The sequence below is a fragment of the Staurois parvus genome, unplaced genomic scaffold, assembly GCF_062004578.1.
Source record: "Staurois parvus isolate SC_StPar_1 unplaced genomic scaffold, SC_StPar_1.0 ptg000287l, whole genome shotgun sequence".
Lineage (NCBI taxonomy): Eukaryota > Metazoa > Chordata > Amphibia > Anura > Ranidae > Staurois > Staurois parvus.
The window spans coordinates 14,328,737-14,352,609 of record NW_028318083.1 but is presented as its reverse complement, the minus strand read 5'-3'; positions in this window follow the sequence as shown (position 1 = coordinate 14,352,609).

The window sequence follows — 23,873 nt, the reverse complement described above, 5'->3', positions numbered from 1 at the left end:
GTTTCTCATTACGACCCTGAATATTGACTTGTTTATAGTTTATGCTTCTGTTGGTTGATTTTGTGTTTTCCTGATTATTCCTTGTTATGCTTCCTTGGCATGTCCTATGTATCCTTAGTTGTTACCAGTATTTGTAGTAGTCTGTATCTATGAACCTTGTCTGTTGCTACTCATTATGAACTTCAATTTGTGTATCTGTTAATTATGGATTTAGTAAGGCCCTGTATTGATGGGCTCTGGGCTTGAGTTGATGGCATCAGTATGACACCAGTTTGGGATGCTTCTGAGATCATTCAGAATTCATTGATGGGTGCATTTGACCTTCAACTGACCGTATTCTAACCTCCATTCAGGGGCGTATTTACCACAAGGCAAACAAGGCACTTGCCTAGGGCAGCATTTTTCAGGAGGGCAGCACCTCCCCCCAGAAGAAAGGATGAAAGAAGGGACATGTGCACCATGGGAACCAGGTGGGATCCGAGAGAGACTGCAGGCTACTTGATGGTGTATGTAGAACCTTACTCTCGTTCCTGGGGATGTCTGGAGCTGTGAAGATGAGTGTATTTCTCTCTATAGTCAGGGGGGGTTAGTGGAAGGCTCTCCCAGGTGGGGGGCAAGGGTGTTGTTGGTCAATCTCAGGCTGTCTCCGTGGAATGGGGAAGGGGGGGTGGTGTTGGTTCGTGTCCATGGGGGCAGACAATTTTTGTTTCGCCTAGGGCAGCACAAAACCTAAATACACCACTGCCTCCATTTGATCTACTTCAAGCGGGTTTTGCATTCCCACAGACTTAACTGTGGTCCTGCCATCCCAGGATCCAGGGAGAAGAGGCAGAGCAGTGACATGTCCTGCAGCTGAGACTCCGTAGGTAGGGAGTCTCTCCTATAGAAAAAACAAACTCAAAGGAAGTATAAATGTTTGTGGGTACTGCTACCCTAAGTTAGTGCTGTCCAGTAACCAAGAAAACATGAAGCAAAAAGCAAAAAGAAATGTGAACAAAATGTTCACAAAGAAAGTGCTTACATAAAGGGCAAGGCAGTAAACCAACATGTAATCATGTTATACCTTTATTAGCAAATATTGCAGTGTATACCAAATTAGTAAAAAATAGACTGCATAGTAGCCATCACCTCACCTAAGACAAAATATACAGTACAACCTAAAAACAACAATAAAAGAGACCTCATGGCTTGGCCATAATACATGATATGCTGAATTGACAACAACAAAATTGTCTTCTGCCAAATTACAGCAAAAACATCAGGGTGCTCCTCTGGGATATACACTGTAACCTGGTATGTTAATAATCAGTGTTGTATGACCAGCTGGGTATAGATAGTGACTATATGCTGAAATAGGGTGTGTATGCAATCTAATCATGATATGTGAATAATTTCAGTCCCAAAGATGGGATAAGTCACTTAGTCCAACATAAGCACCTGAATCAAGGCCATCAGAGTCAATAATCAGGAATGATTGTGGAGATGGCGACACTATGTGGCATAAACATCAACCAGATGAAACATCCCCTGCTTAGCAGGTTGCTGGAGGAAATGTCAAGGAACTTTAATGGAAGTCATCCAATATATGTTGTAAAGAGAATCCTTTCTGGATGAGTAGGGTAACTGGTGTAGCATTGTTCACCCTTTGTAAAGGTGCCATGTCGCCCAGACATGAAAGGGTTGTGGAAACTCACCACCTGCTATTGCCAATTGAAGACAGGATCACCTTGCTGGGATAGATGAAATCCATCACAGGAGTCAGTGTGGCAGCCACCAGAATCGAGACTACCACAGGCAGAACCCTGCCTCCAAATAGGTGCGTTGTCAGTCAGTGGTCTGCACTGAATAATGTTTTCCATGACTCCTCGTGTCACCACCCGGGAAAGAGTGCATCACCTCGGAGAATGTGGCCAGCCGTGATGTCGCTGATGTGACGTCAACCCGTTTCACCAATGGGCGTATCTCACTCAGCTTCGTCAGGGAGTCTCTCCTAGTAAAGCACAGTATAGTTACAGCAGCCAGGACTTGAGATATGTGCTGAGAGTGATAGCAAGGTTGCAGAAGGGGTGGGAGGGTTATGCTAAACATTTCTGAGCTTTGGAAAGCAGGGCTACATATGGTAAAAAGGAATTTGGTAAAAGCAATTCCATCCTCTCCCTGGAATTGCTTTTTTTCTGCTGTTACTGGTAGCCTGTTCAAGTATTTGCATTTCTACCGCCTTTATATTTAGCCCTTCTTTTAAGAGCTAGGCAGCACAGTGGCTAAGTGGTTAGCGCTTACGCCTAGCAGCACTAGGCTTGTCAGTTCAATTCCCAACCACGGCACTACCTATCTGGAGTTTACATGTTCTCCCTGTGCCTGCGTGGGTTTGTTTTGGTGTCCTCCTATACTCCAAAGACATGCTGGTAGATAAATTGGCCGTAATATGTATGAATGTGATTTAGGGACTTTAGATTGTTAGCTCCTTGAGGGCAGGGACTGATGTGTCTGTATAATATATTATTATTACATCGAGTTTATATAGTGCCAAAGGGTTTGCTCAGCGCTGTACAATAGGGGGGACAATACATGGCACAGTACAACAAAAACAGACAGGGTACGAGGGGTAAGAGGGCCCTACTCTTTCAAGCTTACAATCTAGGAGGGAGGGGGTAGTGGAACAATAGGAAGTGGCTGAGGGGAATGAAGTGGCTGAGGGGGATGAAGTGGTGGGAGGAATGAGGGAGAATGGCCGTTAGGTGAGGGTGGGGTAGGCTTTCCTGAAGAGATGGGTTTTGAGGGAGCGCCTGAATGTGGGGAGGGAAGGCGACAGTCGGATGGATTGGGGCAGTGAGTTCCAGAGGATAGGGGAAGACCTGGAGAAGTCCTGCAGTCGTGCATGGGAGGAGGAGACCAGGGAGCAGGATAGAAGGAGGTCCTGTGAGGAGCGAAGGGTACGGGTAGGGTGGTACTTGGGGATCAGGTTGGTGAGGTAGTCAGGGGCAGTGTTATGAACAGCTTTGTAGGTCAGGATTAGAAGTTTAAATTTGGTGCGTTGGGCAATCGGGAGCCAGTGGAGGGAGAGGCAGAGGGGGGTGGCAGAGGTGGAGCGGGTGGTGAGGTGGATGAGTCTGGCCGCTGAGTTCAGGATGGTCTGGAGCGGGGAGAGCCTGCACTTGGGTAGGCCAGTTAGGAGGGAGTTGCAGTAGTCCAGGCGTGAGATGATGAGGGAGTGTACAAGACGTTTGGTGGTGTCTAGGGTGAGGAAGGTACGTATCTTGGCGATATTGCGGAGATGGAGCCTGCAGGTGTTTGTAAGTGATTTGACATGAGGCAGGAAGGAGAGGTTCGAGTCAAGAAGGACACCAAGGACTTTGGCTTGCGGGGCGGGAATGATAGTGGTGTTGGTGGTGGTGATGGATAGGATGGGGGGGGGGGGGGTGTGGGCAGGGGGAAAGACGAGGAGTTTGGTTTTGGAGAGGTTAAGCTTGAGGAAATGGAGCGACATCCAGTCTGAGATGTCGTTTAGGAGGTGAGTGATGCGGGCGGAGATAGTGGGGGTGAGGAGAGGGGTGGAGAGGTAAATTTGGGTGTTGTCAGCATAGAGGTGATAATTGAAGCCATGGGAGTGTATGAGTGTGCCCAGGGAGGAGGTGTAGATGGAGAAGAGAAGGGGTCCAAGGACAGAGCCTTGAGGGACCCCAACAGAGAGGGGGAGGGAGGGGGAGGCGGCGCCATTGTAGGTGACGCTGAAGGAGCGTCGGGATAGGTAGGATGAGAACCAGAAGAGAGCGGTATCTCTGATGCCAAGGGAATCACTTAAATATATGTTAAGTGCTGCATAAATTGATGGCGCTATATAAGTACATTAAATAAATATAAGCTTAGAAATATAAAGGCCCCATTGCAGTGTGTGTAACGCATGTTCTGTTGCTAGTTAATGTACACTGCAGTAAGGCAGCCCATTTGTTTGACTGGGCTGCCTATGCACCAATGTGTTCTGAAAATCGGCCCTGCGATATTTTTCGTAATGCACTGAAATGCATGATAGTCTGTAATTGTGTTTTGCAGCATGCTGCAAAGTACTGTAGGTGCAATATCTTACTGAGTTGAGACACCACTGAAAATGAATAGGACTACAATGCGATAATAGATGTATGGTGTTTTATAGGTGTTGAAGTAAAGCATGCAATAACACATAGGTGCAAATCAACACATAGGTGTAAATCAGCCCAAGGCTCATCTACAGGGAAAAGGGGCTTCCTGCCCCACACCAAGAAACAATGCTTGTTCTTTCTTATCTTTCCCTTTCCAGCAATGCAATGCAGTGGTTTGAACTAGCTATACCAGAGACAAAGCATTCACCTTGTCTTGTGGTGGGACTCTGCTGGAGTAGCAGCCCAGCGCAGTCCAACCACATCTGGTTAAAAACATTACCGGTTTCATTAAAGTAATATTAATATTATATACTGGGAGCTTAAAGCTTGTTGCAAATAAATAGAAATGCTTCCCTAAAGATTGTCATGTATGTTTGTTCTGTTTCCAGATGAATCAAAAACAGTGTCCTCCGTGCAACAGAAGAAGTTTCCTGGTTGCCCAGTACTTACTCACTTGTCACAAATCCTCTAGGATGAGCTGTCTTAAACATGAAGAAAGTCAGGGCAACATTCCAGATAATATCATATTCCAAGTGTCAGCTATCCAACTGCTCTGCTAGCTATGGTTAAGCTTTTAGTGTCATTCTATTTTTTTAGGACCAGCAATGTATTTGTTGTAATTGACAGAAAGTGTCCTGGTTTATGCATTACATTACTTTGTAATTGATTGGATCTGGTACAGTCATCAGCTAACAGAGGTTGGAGTAAATGGTCACCAGGTGGTCTGGGCATGAAAACTTTCATTTTAAATATAGCTTTCACTAACCAAAAACAATATAAATCCACTTTTTATGTACCACATATTAAGTATTACCTTGTAAAAGTAGGTGTGACTTCAATGCTCTCTGAACATAGGCTGTGGGTGGGATTACTATAGGCTGTCAACAGAACAATACAGGGTCCACAAAGAACAGCAAATGTTTAGAACACACTGCACCAAAGTAGTATGCAAAGGTCACCAAGGGCATATTTATATAGCATTCATTAAGATCTGGGGAAAATTCCCATGCAAAGTGAACAGTCTATTGGCCTTTAGTAAATCAGCCACCTTACTAATGGAACCAAGGCAGGAATTTTGCTGGTAAAATCTGGTCACTGAATTTCCTGAGAGATTTAAAGCATCCCTTTATAAAAAAAAAACCCATAGTTTAAAGTTGTTTTATTCACTAAAAATAATTAATTATATCTTTTAAGCATATCTAAACCCAGGGCTTTTTTTCAGCTGGAACTTGGTGGAACTCAGTTCCACCACCTCCAGCTCAGGCTTTCTGCTCTCTGCTCTCCACTATCACTTGTAAACTCAGAAGTCTGGCTTCTGTGTTTACAAATGACAGCGTTTCTTCAATGGCTCTCACAGATTTGATCTCCTGAGTGGCTCTCACTGAGTGCAGGATGGGGACAAGGGAGACGCAGGTGTCCGGGGTACATTGCGGATACTGACACCCCCACTGACTGACATCCTTGCTAGTGAGAATGGCAGAGCCATCTACGATGTTAGGGGCAGTACTGGAGCCAGCTGGGTGCTTCAGCTTAAAACAGTAACAAAAGTAAGCCATGGGGAAGATGGTGGAGCTTTAAGGGGGGGGTGGGGGGCAGTGGAGGGGGGGTGCATGTAGAGCTCAGAGCTGAAGAGGGGTGAAACTGAGATGTGGATGACGGAGGCAGAGGTAAGCAGCTGTGGAACAAGGTTGAACTCGGCACTCTGTGTGTAGCGCACCCCTGAACTCTGCACTCTGCGTGTAGCACACCCCTGAACTCTGCACTCTGTGTGTAATCCCCCCTGAACTTTGCACTCTGTGTGTAGCACACCTCTGAACTCTGCACTCTGTGTGTAGCACACCCCTGAACTCTGCACTCTGTGTGTAATCCCCCCTGAACTTTGCACTCTGTGTGTAGCACACCCCTGAACTCTGCATTCTGTGTGTAGCACACCCCTGAACTCTGCACTCTGTGTGTAGCACACCCCTGAACTCTGCATTCTGTGTGTAGCACACCCCTGAACTCTGCACTCTGTGTGTAGCACACCCCTGAACTCTGCACTCTGTGTGATTCCCCCCCCCCCAACTCTGCACTCTGTACATATAACACACCTGGTATTTATTGCCCCTTTAAGATCCTCCCACTGTTAGTAACATTTGACCACACTACTAATTGATGTGGTTTGGGGGGTTGTGGTTGAATTCCTGCACCTTTTTCTGACAAAAAAAAGCCCTGTCTAAACCTAAATACAAAACAAAATTATATTGCAGCTTATCTGACTTTAGATGTGGCAGTTATTTTGAGGCTAAGAACATCTTCAGCAAGTACACACAATACCTATTGATCTTGCCAGAAATATGTCACTTTCCTATGTTTTCTTTTTTCATTTCTTGCCGTGATGCTAAGAACTTAATAAGTAGAGAGCTGTGGAGAAGGAAGGTGGTAAAGAGGAAAGGGGGCAAAGAGGTAAGTAAACTTTGTTTAAAACATTTTCTTACCTTTTAAACTATACCTTCTACAAGCAAAAATAATAAACGAATGTCAGTGCACAACAGCGATGGAATCTTGAAGTCTATGTCTGCCAAAGATCTAATTATTAGCACAGCGTCTCTTTCTTCAACATAGTGGAGTAGAAAAAACATCCACTTCCTTGCAGCTCTCTCCAGAACAGGGAAACTTTAGTAAAACTGTACATGAAACAGAGCACACTGGCATAGTGTAAGATCATCAAAAGGTCTTTAATTGGTTGAAATAAATGTTATATTCACAAAGGTGATAAAAAGACACGCTTCTCACTAGTTTCTATGAGGAACTTCTCATAGTTCAACAAATCCACTTTATTCATTTCTTCCCTTAGTGCTTTATTGGAAACCAACCTCAAATTTACTGGCTAACACATTTCAAGTCAACGCCTCTTCATCACCAATACTAAGAGACTCTATACATACGGTACCCTCTTCATCTCCTTCCATGCATACCTGAACATGGTGCAGAGAAACTTACTGGATTTACCACCTAAATAATTTGACGCCAGTGGGCCTCAATAAAGAACTGCTTTCACACTGATCCATTTTTCTTCTGCTTTTGCATTAATAAAAGTGGAAAAAAAAGTGTGAGCATGTAATCCTATGGAATTCTTCACATTGTTCTGTTGTGGGTCTGCTGCGTTTTTAAAATCCTGCTTGCTTCATTTTTGATGCTGTAAAAAAACACCAAAAATGCACCTCCCCGCTGAAATAAATTAAAAATGCGTCAAAAACATGCCTGCATTGTGTTTTTGGTAAGGTTTTTGAGTCACATGCCCTGTAAAAATTTCACCTCAAACGCAGTAAAAACGGATTTGCTACAGATCATTGTGAAACTAGCCTAAGCCCTACATGCAGTAATGTGAGGTAACTTTCAGGGTAGACCACTGAACAGCTTAGACATTAGGATTCTGTCAATAATAAGGTTGTGGGGACATAGGACCCTATTGTGTATATACTGTACATATTGTTTTTATTTATTGTATTTGGATTTTTTTTTTAAGACATACAGTGTTTATATATATATATATATATATATATATATATATATATATATATATATATATATATATATATATACAATTTATGTTTAGAGAGCATGACATCCTGCAGCCCAGAGGCACTGCAATTACAGGTGCTCTGTACACTGTGAACAGCCTGGAGGCACTGCTACCACAGGTGCCTATACACTGCAGGAGGCTGGATGACCAGTAGGAACAGTGTGTGGCAACAACCACAAATGGGTGGAAAGGATTTCCAAGCTCAGTGAGTGATCATCGTCATGCTTGTGGAGACCTCAGAAACATTTGGCACTCCACAAGGCGATATGAGGTGTGACAATTTCATTCCTGGAATGCCTGTGGTGTAGCATGATGCTGGTGAGTCACCTAACCATTCACACTCAAGTGTATTCTGACATGTTCTAACTTGCACTTGCCTGGGTCTCAGACCAGTTGACTCAGTCTGTTGGTGGAAAATGAGTGACAGGAATCTGGAGCAACGGATTAACTTCAAATTGGCATGAACATTGGCAAAAGGTTGAATAAAACTTTTTAGCTCCATTACAACAGGCTTATGGTGAACATTCCACGAAGAAAGCAAGTGTTTTTGAATGGCATAGGCGGTGTAAGGAGGGGCAGGAAGATGTCCATGATGACGCAAGGATGGTCAACCAACATTGTAACTTGGAAATTCTGAAAAGGTTATGGGAATCTGTTCAGAGGAAAAGACTGGAATTCTGTCCATGACCAGTGAATTCTCCACCATGACAATGCTCCTGCACATGATGTTTTAAGTGTTTGTAAGTGAGCTCCTGACTCAGAAATCCATTCCAAAACTTGACCAACCATCTTATTCCCACGATGCAGAAGCTTGCGACCTTTGGCTGTTTCCAAAATTAAAGAAGCCTTAAAAGGACACAGATTTGATAACATTCTGGACATCTGGACATCCAGCGCACCACGACAGAGATGCTGTACAGCATTCCGGAAAAAAAATTCCAGAAATGTTTCCGGCAGTAGCATAGTCATCTAGAAAAGCATGTTGCTTCACAAGGACTACTTTGAAGGTGACAACAGCTGCTAGTGTATAGGTAATCAAACATTTCTTCACAGTCCATTGTGATAATTAAATTGTAACAGTTATGAAGAAAAATGAGGTATTATTATTATTATACAGTATTTATATAGCGCCAAAAGATTTGCTCAGCGCTGTACATTATAGTGGGGGACAGTACATGAGACAGTGCAGTAACAAAACAATACACGAGGGGTTCGAGGGCCCTGCTCTTTCGAGCTTACAATCTAGGAGATATTATACAATTTTATATTACACAGTTTGTATTATCATGAAGTATATTTTATAATTAATAGGGTATGCAGTATTTGTGTTTAACATAGGGGAGTTCCATATTCTCTATTGCATATGACATGTTTTGGATTTATTTATGTAAAGAATGTAATACAAGTTGTTTATTTTGTTGTTGTTCTCAGATATTCACTGGTAAGCGGTGATAAATTAAAGTGTCGAGATATAAAATAAAGCAAGGAGATATATTATGCTTTTCCAGGCTTCAACATTATAATGCTATAAGTTTATGATTTTATTATTGTATAATTATATACTAATTGAACGGGAGTGGCTCTATATGTAGGAGGGTATGTTTAGAGTCTCCTAGTATTGGTGAGTTGGTTCTGATGAAGATGTGCTGCCTCGAAACACATCAGCTAGTTCATTAGACCATGGTCTTCTGAATGAAGAACTAAAAGATGGATGAGTGCATTTGTTGGTGTATGAGATGTTTCTTATGCAAATTATGTAATAAACATGTCTTTATATCACCTTTGTGAGTACAATATATTTATTTTAACCAATTAAAGATTTTTTTTGAGTATCTTATACTATGCTAGTGCACTCTCTGTTTCATTAATAGGAAACCTCCCACAAACCTGGGCAAATCAATCATACCATATGATATGAAGCATAATCTAGTAAGAATGAGCATGCCAAAACAAAAACGTAATGTCAAAAGGATCAGTATATGATGAGAAATAGGCAGCTGAAGTTATTTACATATGTAGACTCTTACCTGAAAGGGTTGAGAATGGCTCAGCCTCCTACCTCCTGCTGGTCAGTGAGGCTTTCTATCACATCAAAGGATCAATAGCATAAGAAGGTCCAGAAGGCAGAACTGGGTTAGACTTTTACAAGATAAGCTGAGTTTGCATACAGCTTCAGCTATCTGTATCTTTGGATCTCAAGACTATCATAATCTATAGTTTTCACTAAAAGTATGTTTAGCTTATGTATTTATCATTCATATGGTGAATTTCCATTGCCTAGGATTGTCACTGGTTTATTTTAAAGATAATCTTCAATGGACCAAAAAATTAAAAGTCAGCAGCTACAAATACTGTACAAGGAAACTCACCTGTCCAGGGATTCAGTGATATCCTCACCTGGCCAGTTTCTTCACCAGTCTTCAAGGTCCCCGGCTGCAGCATCTTTACTGTGGGAAGTCAGCTGCAAGTCCTAGCGGCTTCACTGCTGGCTTCCTATTACGCATGCTTGAACCGTGCTGTGCTATTTGAAGGGTCCCACAGCTTTCTGAGACGTGTGATGTGTCCCTGAAAGCTACGGGGAAAGGAGGGGGGGGTTTGAACTTCCGCTCGGATCACCTAGGCCTAGGCAATCCAAGCGGAAGTGGGAGCATGTACCTGTCAATATCCCCCCCCAAAAAAACATGTCCAAGGGTGTTAGAAGAAGGGGGGAGGAGTTGGAAAAGCAGAACATACCCTTTTGGCTGCTTTAAAGTAGGCTGTAACCAGACAAGAACTTATACAATAATTTTGGTTTAGGAGCCGTCTCAGCTTCACTATCTGAGAGAAAATAACTCAGATTGGATTTGGAACTATAAAAATGTTTTGGTGATGTGTATTTAATGTCAGAGTTATCTTTTATAGATGAACTAGTGAATAGCTAGAATCCTGTCAAGTTTTCTTTGTCATTACACCATTGGGAAGTTTTCCTTCACTTCTTTAACTGAAGACACAACAGGAAGTAAGTGGAAACCTTTTAACAGTTGTCACTGAAACAGGTGTCCCCATTGGAGCATATCTCATCACTTTCTGATTCCTGGGATAAATGGAAAGGGTAAATCTCCCTAGTGATGATACAAGCAGTAATAACAACTTGAGAGAGATTCTAAAGGTCCCCTACTTTATCCAAAGCTAATAAAAAGGGGCCATTGCCAAATAATTAAACACATGATCTCTGGGAAGCATGGGAATTCAGTGAATAGGTTTAGCTTTTAATATTTAACACAATGTACATGAAACAAATGTATTTTATTTTATCCCATTTATAGCCAGAAAGTTAGGCCTGTGTGATTTGAGTGCAGTGCGTTTTCATCCTAATAATTTAAAAAGGCTAAAATTGCACTGTACCGCACTAAAAGTAGTACATGCACTACTTTAACCACTTGACATCCAGAAGGTTTTAACCCCTTTGTGACCAGGCCATTTTTTTCTACTTAGCACTGTACAGCTTTTTTTTTTCAATCCAAACTCTTTTATTGGTATCAAAAGGCAAGAAAAGAAATGTAACAGAGTACATAAAATACATGACTTTCAGCCTTGCATAGTTATACATGTCTACAACAGGCCAAGCAACATAACAATGAGTTATTACAACACTTCGCAGGGACCTTGCGAATTATAAAGCAAAATCAGTAATAGTTTATCTCACAGGCACTAAAATTGCAGGACATGTAGTAACAACAGTGATAGTAATTAAACAGTTTCCAACAGGTGGGGCCATCTAGAGCATAAAACTGCTTATAGTATTATCAGTAGTACTCAAATTTGTAGCAACATATCCATCACTAATTTTGGTGGGGTAAGTCCAGGGATATCTAACCAACCTTGCCAAACCAGTTGAAATTTACACAGGGAATTGCGGTGGCAATAGGCAAGCTCTTCACTCAATAATAGAAAGTTAACGTATTCTACCTATTGTTCCCCCATCGGTACAGTGGGGGCCATCCAGTATCTAGCAATCAGTTTTCTAGCCAAATACAGACGATAATATAGACAGCAAGTTGATACAATTTAGGATCCAGAGCTCACAGTAAACAAACTAGCGAGTCAGTGGGAATAGTAACTGGACTAACTAAGGAAACGGTATGTACAACCTTGGTCCAGTAGCATGTGAGTTTTGGGCAATACCAAATCATATGGATGAAATCCCCTCTATGCAAGCTACATTCAGGACACTACCCCATTCAAACAGTTTAACTGGTGATCTATAGACCCAATGAAGTAAGAAAAAGTTGGGAGAGTGTGTGGGAGGCGGACAAGGAAATAAAAGGAATTGATTCCATGGCAATATCCCACTGCTCACCATTAATTTCTCCAACATCCTCAGTCCAAGCCACCCTTGGATCCTGTAGCAGGATCCTGAATGGAGGAGAGCAGCCATGTATATATACAGGAAAGCAACCCTCTTTTCTCTGTTGCAGAAACTACTTCAGTAACTAGCAGGGAGTCCGAGCAATGAAGCACTCAAGTGTGTTTCTGTATTTGAAGCGGTTGTCGGATTTTGAAGTAATGATAGAATTGTCTATGAGACAGCAAGAACTCAGACCGTAGTTAGGCAACATATTTAAATCTTTTGAAAATGAATAATTGAGCAAAGTATAATACACCCTTTTTTCCTCAATTCACAAAAGCCCCCTATTTTAGCTAATTCCCGGTATAGTGAGTTATGCCATAAATGGGTAAACTCAAGGAAGCCTGTAATTGTCAGTGATGTTTTTAAGGCACCTCAGACCCTGTTGAGGAGGTCCACAGTAGTAGATGAGGATGAAAGAGCAGGTAAATCCATCTCTAAATGTGAAATCACAGTTAATTCAGGGTTAGGGTTAGTAATTAAACACACTATAGGGTCCTTATTGTCAAGAAGTCACCAGCCAGCTAGTTGTTGAAATTGAGCAGCTAGGAAATATATTTTAGGATGTGGGACAGCCAGTCCCCCCAATCTTTACTAAACCGTTGAGTAGAAAGTTTTATTCTGGACTGACGTTTTTTCAAGATAAGATCTCTAAATTGGGAATCTATATGTAAAAAACATTTTTGAGAAATCCACATAGGGGAGTTATGAAAAATATAAACCGTGGTGCTCAAAAATTTTTTATGAAATTGACTCTACCTACCACAGATAATGAGAGTTTGCACCAACTACGTCATTTCATCCATTGTTTCTCTAAGAAAGGGGCCAGGTTTAGCTGGAGATATTGAGGATTAGGAGTTATCACTACACCTATATATTTAAAATAATTAGCTATAGTTATCTGTTGTGCATCAACTGGCAAAGGGGCAGTCAAGGGGTCTATTTGCAAGAGTATAGATTTGATCCATATGATGCTAAAGCCCAATAAGATGCCAAACTGGGTAATAGGCATCATCAGGGCCTTCAGAGAGCCAGTTGTGTCACCTCAATTTAGTAAAGTGTCATCAGCATAAAGAGATACCTTCTCTTCAAGCCCACCTCTACAAAATCCGATTGATGTTGTATTGTGGATCAGGATAGCTAGAGGCTCAACCGCCAGAGCAAAAGGAGGGAAGACAAGGGACACCCCTGTCTTGTACCTCTATGCAAATGTATTGCCCCTCTAGATAGCTAGGGGGAGATAGTGCTAAATTGTTAGTCAGAGGCTGAGTAGCAGCCTGTGGTGAAAGTCAGAGGGAGGTCAAATTCGGGTCAGAGCTGAGAGGCTCTGTAGGCCAGTTCCCTGATACCTCCCCCTGCTCTAGAATCTTGGAGAAGATTCTAGAAGCAGTGGGCAGGGGTGAAGAGGGGCTGGCCTGCACACTTAGAGTACCTTGTCCAAGCTTGGCATGGGGCCAGGACAGGCTGAGAACCTGCTCAGCAGCAAGAGAATACGGGTGTAAGATGGCTGGAGAGCAGGAGCCTGGGAAGGGGCCCAGATGCAAAAGGGCTCACCTACAGGCAGAGGAGCTGGAAAGGAGGAAAGCTGAGGACTTCATTGACACCCAGAGCGAGGACCATCTGTGGAACAGGGAAGAAGTGGCCCAGCAGAAAGCCTGAGAGCAGCCACTGACCCATCAGCTCACAGACAGAGGACTGAGTGAGTAGACCTACACCCTCTAGGCCAGAAAGGGGAAGGAGCACTCAAGTGGGAAATTGGATTAGCTTGCTACCTGGGACTGTCTTCTATTTAAAGTACTGGATTTATGGTACTGGATCCCCTGCCCAGGGATTCACCCAGTACAGCTGGATAAAGGAGTATTTGCGGTCTGGGGTGGTACACCAGGAGATGCTGGCTAGCTCTCCAGAAGAGAGGTTTTGTTGTCTAAAGAGACTTGTACATAGTTCCAGGGAATTGTACTCAGTTGCCATTCCCTTTGGTCATCCCATACACCCCTTTCCCCATCCAAGTTCAATTCCCCTAAGAAAATCCCCCAACAAAAACAAGCTCAAGGACTGGTAAATGTCTCCTGGATGCAAGTCTGTATTGAAAATGCATGTTGCCTGGCTGTGCAGGACTATAGGGGGGCCCATATCTTCAGTGACTCCTAAGGGGGTAGTGCTACATAGACAGAAAGGGAGGTATAAACTGTTATTTACACGGATCTGTGCTCAAGGGGAGCACTGCACTACTTTAACTTGTAATGGCACGGTCATGCAACCCTGTACCCAAATGACATTTATAATTGACACAAATAGAGCTTTCTTTTGGTGGTATTTTTTAATTTTTATTATATAAACAAAAAAGATAAACAATTAAAAAAAAAAAAGATATTTTCTACTTTCTGTTATAAAACATATCAAATAGATTAAATGTCTTCATAAATTTAGGCCTAAATGTATTCTGCTACATGTATTTGGTAAAAAAAATCCCAATAAGTGTATATTGATTGGTTTGTGTGAAAGTTATAGCATCTACAAACTATAGTATATATACTGGATTTTTTATCTATTTTTTTTTTTTTAATACTTGTCATGTCGGTGATCACTGGCTTATAGTGGGACTGTGATGCGGGCTTCGGGCAATCCAACACTAACTGATGCTGGCTGGGATGTACACTAACTGACTAACTGACGCCACCATTGACATTAATTCACTAATGAGTAATAATACTATACTCTGTCACTATACTAATGACACCGGCTAGGATAGGGTTAACATCTAGGGGCGATCAAAGAGTTAACTGTGTGCTTAACAATGTGTAATGTGTGTAATGTGTGCTTCTTTTTACAAAATATCCCTACGTTGCAGGGAGAAGATACAAACAGATCATTCCTTCTGTAACACAGGGCCCTGGGCTATGATTGGACACAGCGGATCAGCAGGTCTCAGCTATGAATTGTTGGCTGAAACCTGCTGACAAAATCTTCCTGTGTCCAATCACATTAATGGAGTCGCCCAGGGTAAGAGGGGCACGTAGCACCCTGAACGGATGCCACTATGTACAGGTACGTGATTGTGCCTGTATGAGCAATAAAATACGGGTGGGTCGGCAAGTGGTTAAAAAATACACTGCAACCTCATTTAATGGCACTTCTCTACCGTGCAACCCGGTGCAGACAAACGCACTGCAGGTGTTGTTAACAATGCATTGACACCCGCTGCGGGCCGCAAGTACAGTGTGTTTTTTTTACATGGTGTGGGAAAACGTGCACAGAATGTGGGTTTCCCGCACCACTCTCTGATGTGAATGAACCCTTAAACAATTTCTTAAGTAATTTTACAATTGTGTAGATCAGATGTCTTATGGGTTCAGAAATGGAGTAAAAATTAGGTTCAGTGATTGAAGGAACAATTAAGGCTCCATGCACACTAACATTTTTTATAAGCTCAAAAAACGCTTGAAAAAAATGCTGGATGAAAAAAGCTGATAATAGCATTCTTCTGTCAGCTTATATTAGCATTTTTACAGTACGTGAAAGAAAAAAGCTTAAAAAAAAATGTTAGTAGTGTTTTAGTAGCGTTTAAAAGCGTTTAGGAGCATTCAGCATTTTTTTTTCTGCTGGAAACACGCTCCAAAACACTGTACAAAAACAATTTTTTTTCTGCTTCTAGAAGCAGAAACTCAAAAAACGCTAACAGCCTAAAGTAGTGTGCATGGATACATAAGATCAGGGGTGGACCAGGGGCGGACTGAGCAATTGGAAACTCGGGCACTGCCCGAGGGCCCAGGGTCAGTAGGGGGCCCCATGAGATGCCCCTGGTACCTTTTTCATAGGCTTTTTTGAGTTTGGGCAAGGACACAGGGGCCCCATGATCCCCTATTGCCCGGGGGCCCCATGAGTTGTCAGTCCACCCCTGCATAGGATAACACTATTTAGCTTCTAGAAGCAGGACAAAAAAGGCAAATAACAGCTTCTAGGAACTTAAAAAAATGCTAGCGTGCATAGAGCCTTAAGGCCTCGTTCACATGGACGTTCTGATCGGATCCGCCTGTTCGTTTTTCAGGTAGACCCGATCGGAACCTCCATTCTCCTCTATGGAGTAGCCGACATTCAATCTGATCCGATCCTCAAAAATGGGACAGATGGGGATCCAATTCGTCTTTCGTCCATTGGATCGGGTCGGATGGAAATGGATAGGCGGTCCATTTTCATTCGACTGCCCATTGAGGAGAGCGAGCTGCTCTGTATCTGCTTTGCAGCAGCAGAGCAGACACAGAGCTGTCATGCGCTTACTCAGAGGGGATCAACGGAGAGAGACCCCATTGAGCAAGCGGATCTGCTAAACTGGTCTGCCCATGTGAAAGGACCCTAAAGCTATGATTTCATCTGACAGTTCGTTTTTCAGGTAGACCCGATCGGAAACTCCATTCTCCTCTATGGAGTAGCCGACATTCAATCTGATCCGACCCTCAAAAAAGGGACAGATGGGGATCCAATTCTTTCATCTGACAGTTTGTTTGAGTATACTGCAGGTGTTGTGTTTACTGTGATCTACAGCATTATCCTACATTTTGAAATATGCAACACAATTGCTAAAGTAATGAAAACAAAAATGAAACAAGGTAAATGTTACATCACTGTCAAGTGCCTGCGTGACTCATACTTATTTACTTAAAATGGTACTTTTTATTTCTATGATCATTTTTTAAAACGGTTGCTTGAATGCTTACGGCTACAATGGAAAATGTTTGATTCAAGAAGCTGATTAAATTATTATGACATGGATGTCCATTCAAAGGGGGCCGCTGAGAACATGAGCTCTTTGAACTATAATTTACATGAAGATGCCAAAGAGAGCATGCTATATTATCCCTGAATTCCACTGAGCAATGAAAGAAGAACACTTGTGAAAACTGCTGAAGTATATACTGATTGTTATTGTTATTTATAATATGTATATATGGAAAACAAATACTGCAATATCATGGGAAGCATGTGTTCTTAAGATTGAATTATTCTTCATTTTGAAAGCAATATCATTCACAATGCACTTTGTGAACAGATCAGTGCCTTGGTAATTCAAGAGAGAGAGAGAAAAAAAAAAGAAAAAACCCATCAGCCAGTGTTTATGCATAAATACTTCCACAGAACAATGGAAACCTTCTTTAAAAAACAATATTATGAATCATTTAAAATCACTGACATGATAACAAATAAAAAAAATGTGGAGGGAGCTAGCATTACCATGCAAAGTAGAAAGGTTTGGCTGTTATAGATTATGCTATATGATATTGTACTAAGTGCAGAGAGTAAAAACAATTATAAAAGTAATCATTTAACAATAATGAACTGTTTATATACAGGTATATTTTTAACCACTTGCCCTCCAGAGATTTACCCCCCCTCCCCCTTCCTGACCAGAGCATTTTTTGCGATACGGCGCTGCGTTACTTTACCCAACAATTGTACGGTTATGCAACATTGTACATAAATGAAATTTATGTCCTTTTTTCTCCTCACAAATAGAGCTTTCGGTGGTAGTTGATCACCTGTGCATTTTTTTATTTTTTACACTATAAACAAAAAAAGACCGACAATTTTGAAAAAAACCCAGTATTTTTTACATTTTTGCTATAAAACATATCCAGAAAACAAATTTAAAAAAAATAAAATTTTATCATAAATGTAGGCCAGAATGTATTCTGCTACATGTCTTTGCTAAAACAAATCTCAATACATTTAAATTAATTGGTTTACATGAAAGTTATAGAGTCTACAAATGGTGATATATATATACTGGAATTTTTTTTTTAATATATATATACTAGTAATGGTGGTGATCAGTGACTTATAGCGGGACTGCAGGACTGCATGACGAGCATTCTGACACTGGGTGGGAACTGACTAACTGCCACTGACATCCCAATGACACTAATACAGTGATCAGCGCTAATACAAAGCACTGACACTGTACTAATGACACTGGGCAGGAAGGGGTTAACATCTGGGGCGATCAAAGGGTTAACTGTGTGCTGTTTTACTGCATGTGCTGTGCGTGTTTTACTACAGAAACATGCTACAGCAGCATGTTTTTGCTGGTAGGATAGAGGACTGTGTTGTTCACACACAGGACTTTCCCCTGTCACTATTTCTTGGCGATCACTGGGTGCTGGCGGGGAATCTCCGGCTGGGACCCGGCGACTGAAATCCGTAGCCAACAATGGTGGCATGGGCAGGGCAAGGCAGCGTGTGTATGCCCCCTAACTGGAAGTGCAAAATCATGTATATATACATGATTTTGTGCAGCCCTGCTGCCCTGTAGCAGTATTTCTGCTATATGGTGGCAGGGAAGGGGTTAAACAGAGGAAGAAAACTTTGAGGTGGATTTACTAAAGGCAAAAAAACTGTTTACTTGGCAAGGGAAGTTGCATTTTACAAGGGAATTTTCCCCAGCGCTTAGTGAATGAAGTGAAGCTCTGCTGACTTCCATCATCAAATCATGTGCGAGCAAATATTCTGTTTTTTGTTTATTTATCTGCTGACCTCCACAATCCAATCATGTGCGAGCAAATATTCTGTTTTTTGTTTATTTATCTGCTGACCTCCACAATCCAATCATGTGCGAGCAAATATTCTGTTTTTTGTCTATTTATCTTCTGACCTCCACCATCCAAACATGTGCGAGAAAATAGGCTGGTTTTTTTGTTTATTTACCTTGCATGCGATTGGTTATTCTTTGCAGTGTGAAATTTCATTGCATTCACTAAGCTTTAGGGATAACCATCTTGCAAAGTACAAGTTCCTGTGCAAAGTAAACAACCTATTTCCCTGTATAAAATCAACCCCATTTTTGTCAAAGTTCATAGCACACAAGTTATAATAGCTATAAATTACAGTTATTAAACAAGTGATGTTGTTGCTACTGCCGTAATTTGGGAGGGATAACCTTTAACTGAGGAAAGGAATATAAGCTCATCGTGACTTGGGAAAAATTCTGTACTCTGGCTAATAGATGTATACGTTTTATTATTATTATCCTCAGCATCAGAATCATACTATGCTTCACTTAGAAATAAATGTAAGATGGAGCAGAGACAACAGGCATACTTTGGCATATGCAACACTTTTAAAGCTGGCCACTGTTAGTTTTTTTTGTTTTCGATCAGCTTGTAGGCTAAGTGAAAAAAATGAACAGGTTGCTCCATCAACACAAATTAGATGGATGGAGGAATCCCCCCAGACAACCTGCCTCTGTCAGAATACACTGATCAGTAGTTGCAGCTGATTGGCTGCTGCTGACCAATAACAAATAAATCTGGCAAACAGAGTGATGATTGAAATTCTGATGTCCTGTGCTCAGGGGTGGACTGACAACTCATGGGGCCCCCGGGAAATAGGGGATCATGGGGCCCCTGTGTCCTTGCCCACACTCAAAGCACACCCAAAAAAGCCTATAAAAGGTACCAGGGGCATTTCATGGGGCCCCCTACTGACCCCGGGCCCTCGGGCAGTGCCCAAATGCTCGAATGGTCAGTCCGCCCCTGCCCGTGCTCAACTTGCCAAGTTTCAATCAGTATATGGCCATATTAAGTCACTAGAGTTGATTCATAGCAAAAAAAAAGTGCAACCAAGGCCTTGTTTTCCATTAGGAACAGTAGGCACATCCCTATAGGGTCCACAGACCAAGAGTTGGCTTTTCTATAGTGTAGCAATCAGCCTTACATTTTTTTTTTCCATCATCAGTAAAATGACAGTATTTTCTTGTAAGCTTATTTATACATTTTACACCATTGTAAGCCAGATTGGTACTAGGAAATGAAGAAACTGATCATTGTAACAATGGTAACAATTCTAGCAGGGGGGTGTTAGTTTAGGTACCAAGGGTTGCATATGCCTAGGTGCCCCAGTGATAGAAATCTGAACCTGGCTGCATAGGGTTCATACCCTATGTTTTGTTGATACCAGCTCATATGATCTGCAGAATTAGAATGGACCACCTTTCAAAGCATTGCCTGATCTCTTATCTATTCATAAGGGCAGATAGAGAGTATCTATTGGTAGCTTTCCTATACCAGTATGGTGAAATAAGTAGCTGCAGCCACTGCAGTTCAACTCAATGCAAATACACGCTACGGTTGATTTACTAAAAAAAACAAATGGAAGCTGATTGGTTTCTATGCAGAGCTGCAACAAAAAAGCAGCTCTTTTTATCAAATTGATGCTTCTCCAGAGAAAAAAAAATTAATGGCGTTCACTTTTAACGTCGAACAGCCCAGTATAAGCTTCTAAGAAGGGTCTCCTTAGGTCCTTCCTATTAGCTGCAAGCAGGGCTGTGGATGAGGGGGTACCACCAGTCCTCCTTTACAGGGCCCAGGCCAGCAGGGGGGTCAACACAGTGGGGGGGAGAAATTACTGGAACCAATGAATGGCTGTCAGCAGCTGAAAGCCAGCAGGAGGGAGAGAAGAGGCCTTCAGCTGCTGCAGAGACAGCCATTCATTGGTTGCAGTAATTGCCTCCCCCCTGCTGTGCCAACCATTCACCCTGCCTACATCTGATTCACTCAGCACCTGAAGGCCTTTCCCTCCCGCTGGCTTTCAGCTGCTGCAGGGCGAGTCATACAAGGGATCGGTTCCATTAATTCCCCCCTGGCTGCACTCATCACCCTCCCTGTGCACCATGCTTTTCACCCTGCTGCCCAGGCCCCCCTGTGTGCCCCCACCCCCGTTGTGCTGCCGGTTTCCCTCCTCTCCTTCCCACTGGCAGCTGCAAGCACACAATAGGATCCTTCAGGATGGAGAGTGGGAGAAGGGTTAGGTAAATATGTAACATTTACCAGGCCCTTCCTTTCCTGAATGAACAGTATCGATCACTGCCTGTGTTCATTCATAAACCAAAGAATTGTAAACTGTGGGGGTTTTTTTTGGGAAGGACCCTGTCAGGTTGGCTGTATGGTTGGCTGTATGGGGCCCTGTAGTTTCTAACAGCTGCCCTGGCTGCAAGGCTATTATACCAAGAAATTGGGAATCTTAAAACTGAGCAACAATAGGTGGTTGAATTAGGGACCTAACAATCTGATGCATATGGAGGAATTAACATCCCAACTCTATGACCAATATTCTCAATTCTTCTCCATTTATGGACCCTGTATTCTCTTCTGAGATACCACCCAATTATGAAATCTACTCGCAGCTTGAGAACGTTGTCACGCTGGATATTTATATGCTATCACATGTAATGATATATGTTTAGATTTATTTATGAGCAATTTAATTCACAAAGCATATGATTTCCTTAGGGTGGAGGGCATGTTTATATTTAGGGTGGAACTACCTCTCTATCCAGTCAGGCATTTTTCATTCCCTCCTCCTATCACCTAAACCCCTCTCGCACCCTTCTCCTTTCTTTCCCTCTTTCCTTTTCTGTTCTGTGATTATACTGCTGCCGGACGGCTTGACTAAATGAATGAATGGAACAGCTCAGGGTTGTTCACATGCCGTGGCCATGATGCCTTGCTTCACATGTGCAGCAAAATGCAAATGCCACGTCACTTTTGGAATGGTGGTACCACTGCTGAATGCAATCCATTCAATTTACTGAGGCCGAGCTGCAACCACCTTGCACCTTTGTGCAATGCATTTGGTTGCGGTGCAGTGGTGCAACATTTTGAGGGTTAAATCCGGTGGTGACATATCGCCTCCTCACTACCTGTCAAATGTCCTTTGAACAGTGATCCATTGTGGATCAGAGGAGCAGCTATGTTAGCCACATGTGAACGAGCCCATACAACAAGTCTGGCCTAATTTCCAAATCTTACGGAATACTTGAACCCTCTTTCACTTTGAGAGACAGCACACATTTATTGACATATCTTAGGGTGTACTAGCTTTGTAGTGCTGAAAATTAATGTTGTGTGTCTCACATACCATACAAAATATACAGTTTGGTGGCTACGATCTTGTTGATGAACCCTATGACTCCTAGTCCTGCATGTTACAGTAACTGCTGCATTACCTTGAAAAAACTTTTAATAAATACAATTTTTAAAAAGAAATGTTTTGTCCCCCTTCTTCCATTCATATCTTAAAAGATAAATAAAATACATGTTATTGTGAGTGCAGGTTAGAAATATGTCAGGGTGACTCTCTTCAGTTTCTATGTTCAACAAATTCATATCTTGATTGAGGTCCCTCATATCTGTGCTAGTCTGTTTTGTCGCCATGTTTCACAGTTGAGGGACAGGGTATATCTGTTCAGAAATAGAGAAATGTACAGAATGCCTAATAAACAGCAACAATTTGGTGTATTAATATTTGGCATCCTTGTACAAATGTGATGGATAACTTGACTTTCCCCTCTGTGAACATTTTTTCCCTGCTTAATAGAAGATGTATGAGTTAGTGCAGTCTGCTTTATCCATTCACAGACTGAGGTTCTGGCACAGTAACTCATTGGTTTGCAAATAATTTCTGGTTCATGTAGCAGCTAAAGGGCTTAAGGCCTTCACCTTTAACTTTCTAAGCTTTGCTCTTTAAGGGCATTGCACCATTAATGAATGCCGTATTGTGAGCTGATCCTGATACTGAGAGAACTCTGTTACTGAGCATCCATACCAAACACACAGCCATTTCTTCTGCCATTCTTTTACATCTCATAGAGAAATATCTCTGAATAATATAATAATGAGATATGCACAAATGGAATGGTTCTTCTAATCTTCAAACAGCTCTAGTAGGTGTTCTAAGAAAGATAAAGAACGTTTCCATTAAGAGTTTACTAGGGTTTGCTACAGTATAGACACAACAATGAACAGCATGGCACAATAAATACACATTACCAGTATTTAATGAAGTTGTTAATACATGAGCAAATAATTCAGCTTGGCTTGTCTCAATACCAGTTCCAAATCAGTTGGGATAAATTATGTTTTCCTACCAAGAGAACAACAGGTTTTTTAAATTTTAAAACACAACATTTTATTTTAGTGTGTTTTAGGTATTTAAACAGTACAGTGTTTTGAATGGCTAACTTCATGATTCCTTCTATTTAGGAATTTCTCAATCTGCATTCTGATTTGAGGTTAAAATAGTTAAAGTGATTGTAAAGCTTAGATTTTTTTTTAAATAATAAACATGTTATACTTACTTGCTCTGTGCAATTGTTTTACACAGAGCAGCCCCAAATCTCCTCTTCTGGGGTTCCCTGCCAGTGTTTCTGGCTCCTTCTGGCTTCTGAGTGCCCTCATAGCAAACCGCTTACTATGGCGGCACTTGTGCAGGCTTGATCCTGAGCCGGACTGTGTACATCTATAGACACACACAGTGCAGTTTGGCCACACCCCCCGCAACTCCCTCACAGATTTGATTGACAGCAGCAGGAGTCAATGGCTCCTGCTGCTGCATCTGAGTCCTGTGAGGAGGGAGAGAGAGAGAGATCAGCACTGCAGTGCTGGATCAAGATCGGGCTCAGGTAAGCATTTATGGGGGGGGCTGGGGGCGAGGTGATCACAGAAGGTTTTTGACCTTAATACAGAGAATGCATTAAAGTTAAAACCTTCTGCCTTTATAACCACTTTAATGAATGTGAAAGAAAGGAATTATGAGTTCTCAACCTTCTTCTTATTGCTTAAAGCTTTCTCGCTTTTCACCTGGAAATTTGGCCAGTAAAAGACTTCCTCTCTTAGGGTGGCTCCTCTATCTATAGAGGAGCAACGGACACACTCTTGGACAACAGTGTTGTCTGGACAAGGTAGTGATAGTTGGATTAGTAGATTTAGATAGACTTAACAAATGAAAGTTGAAC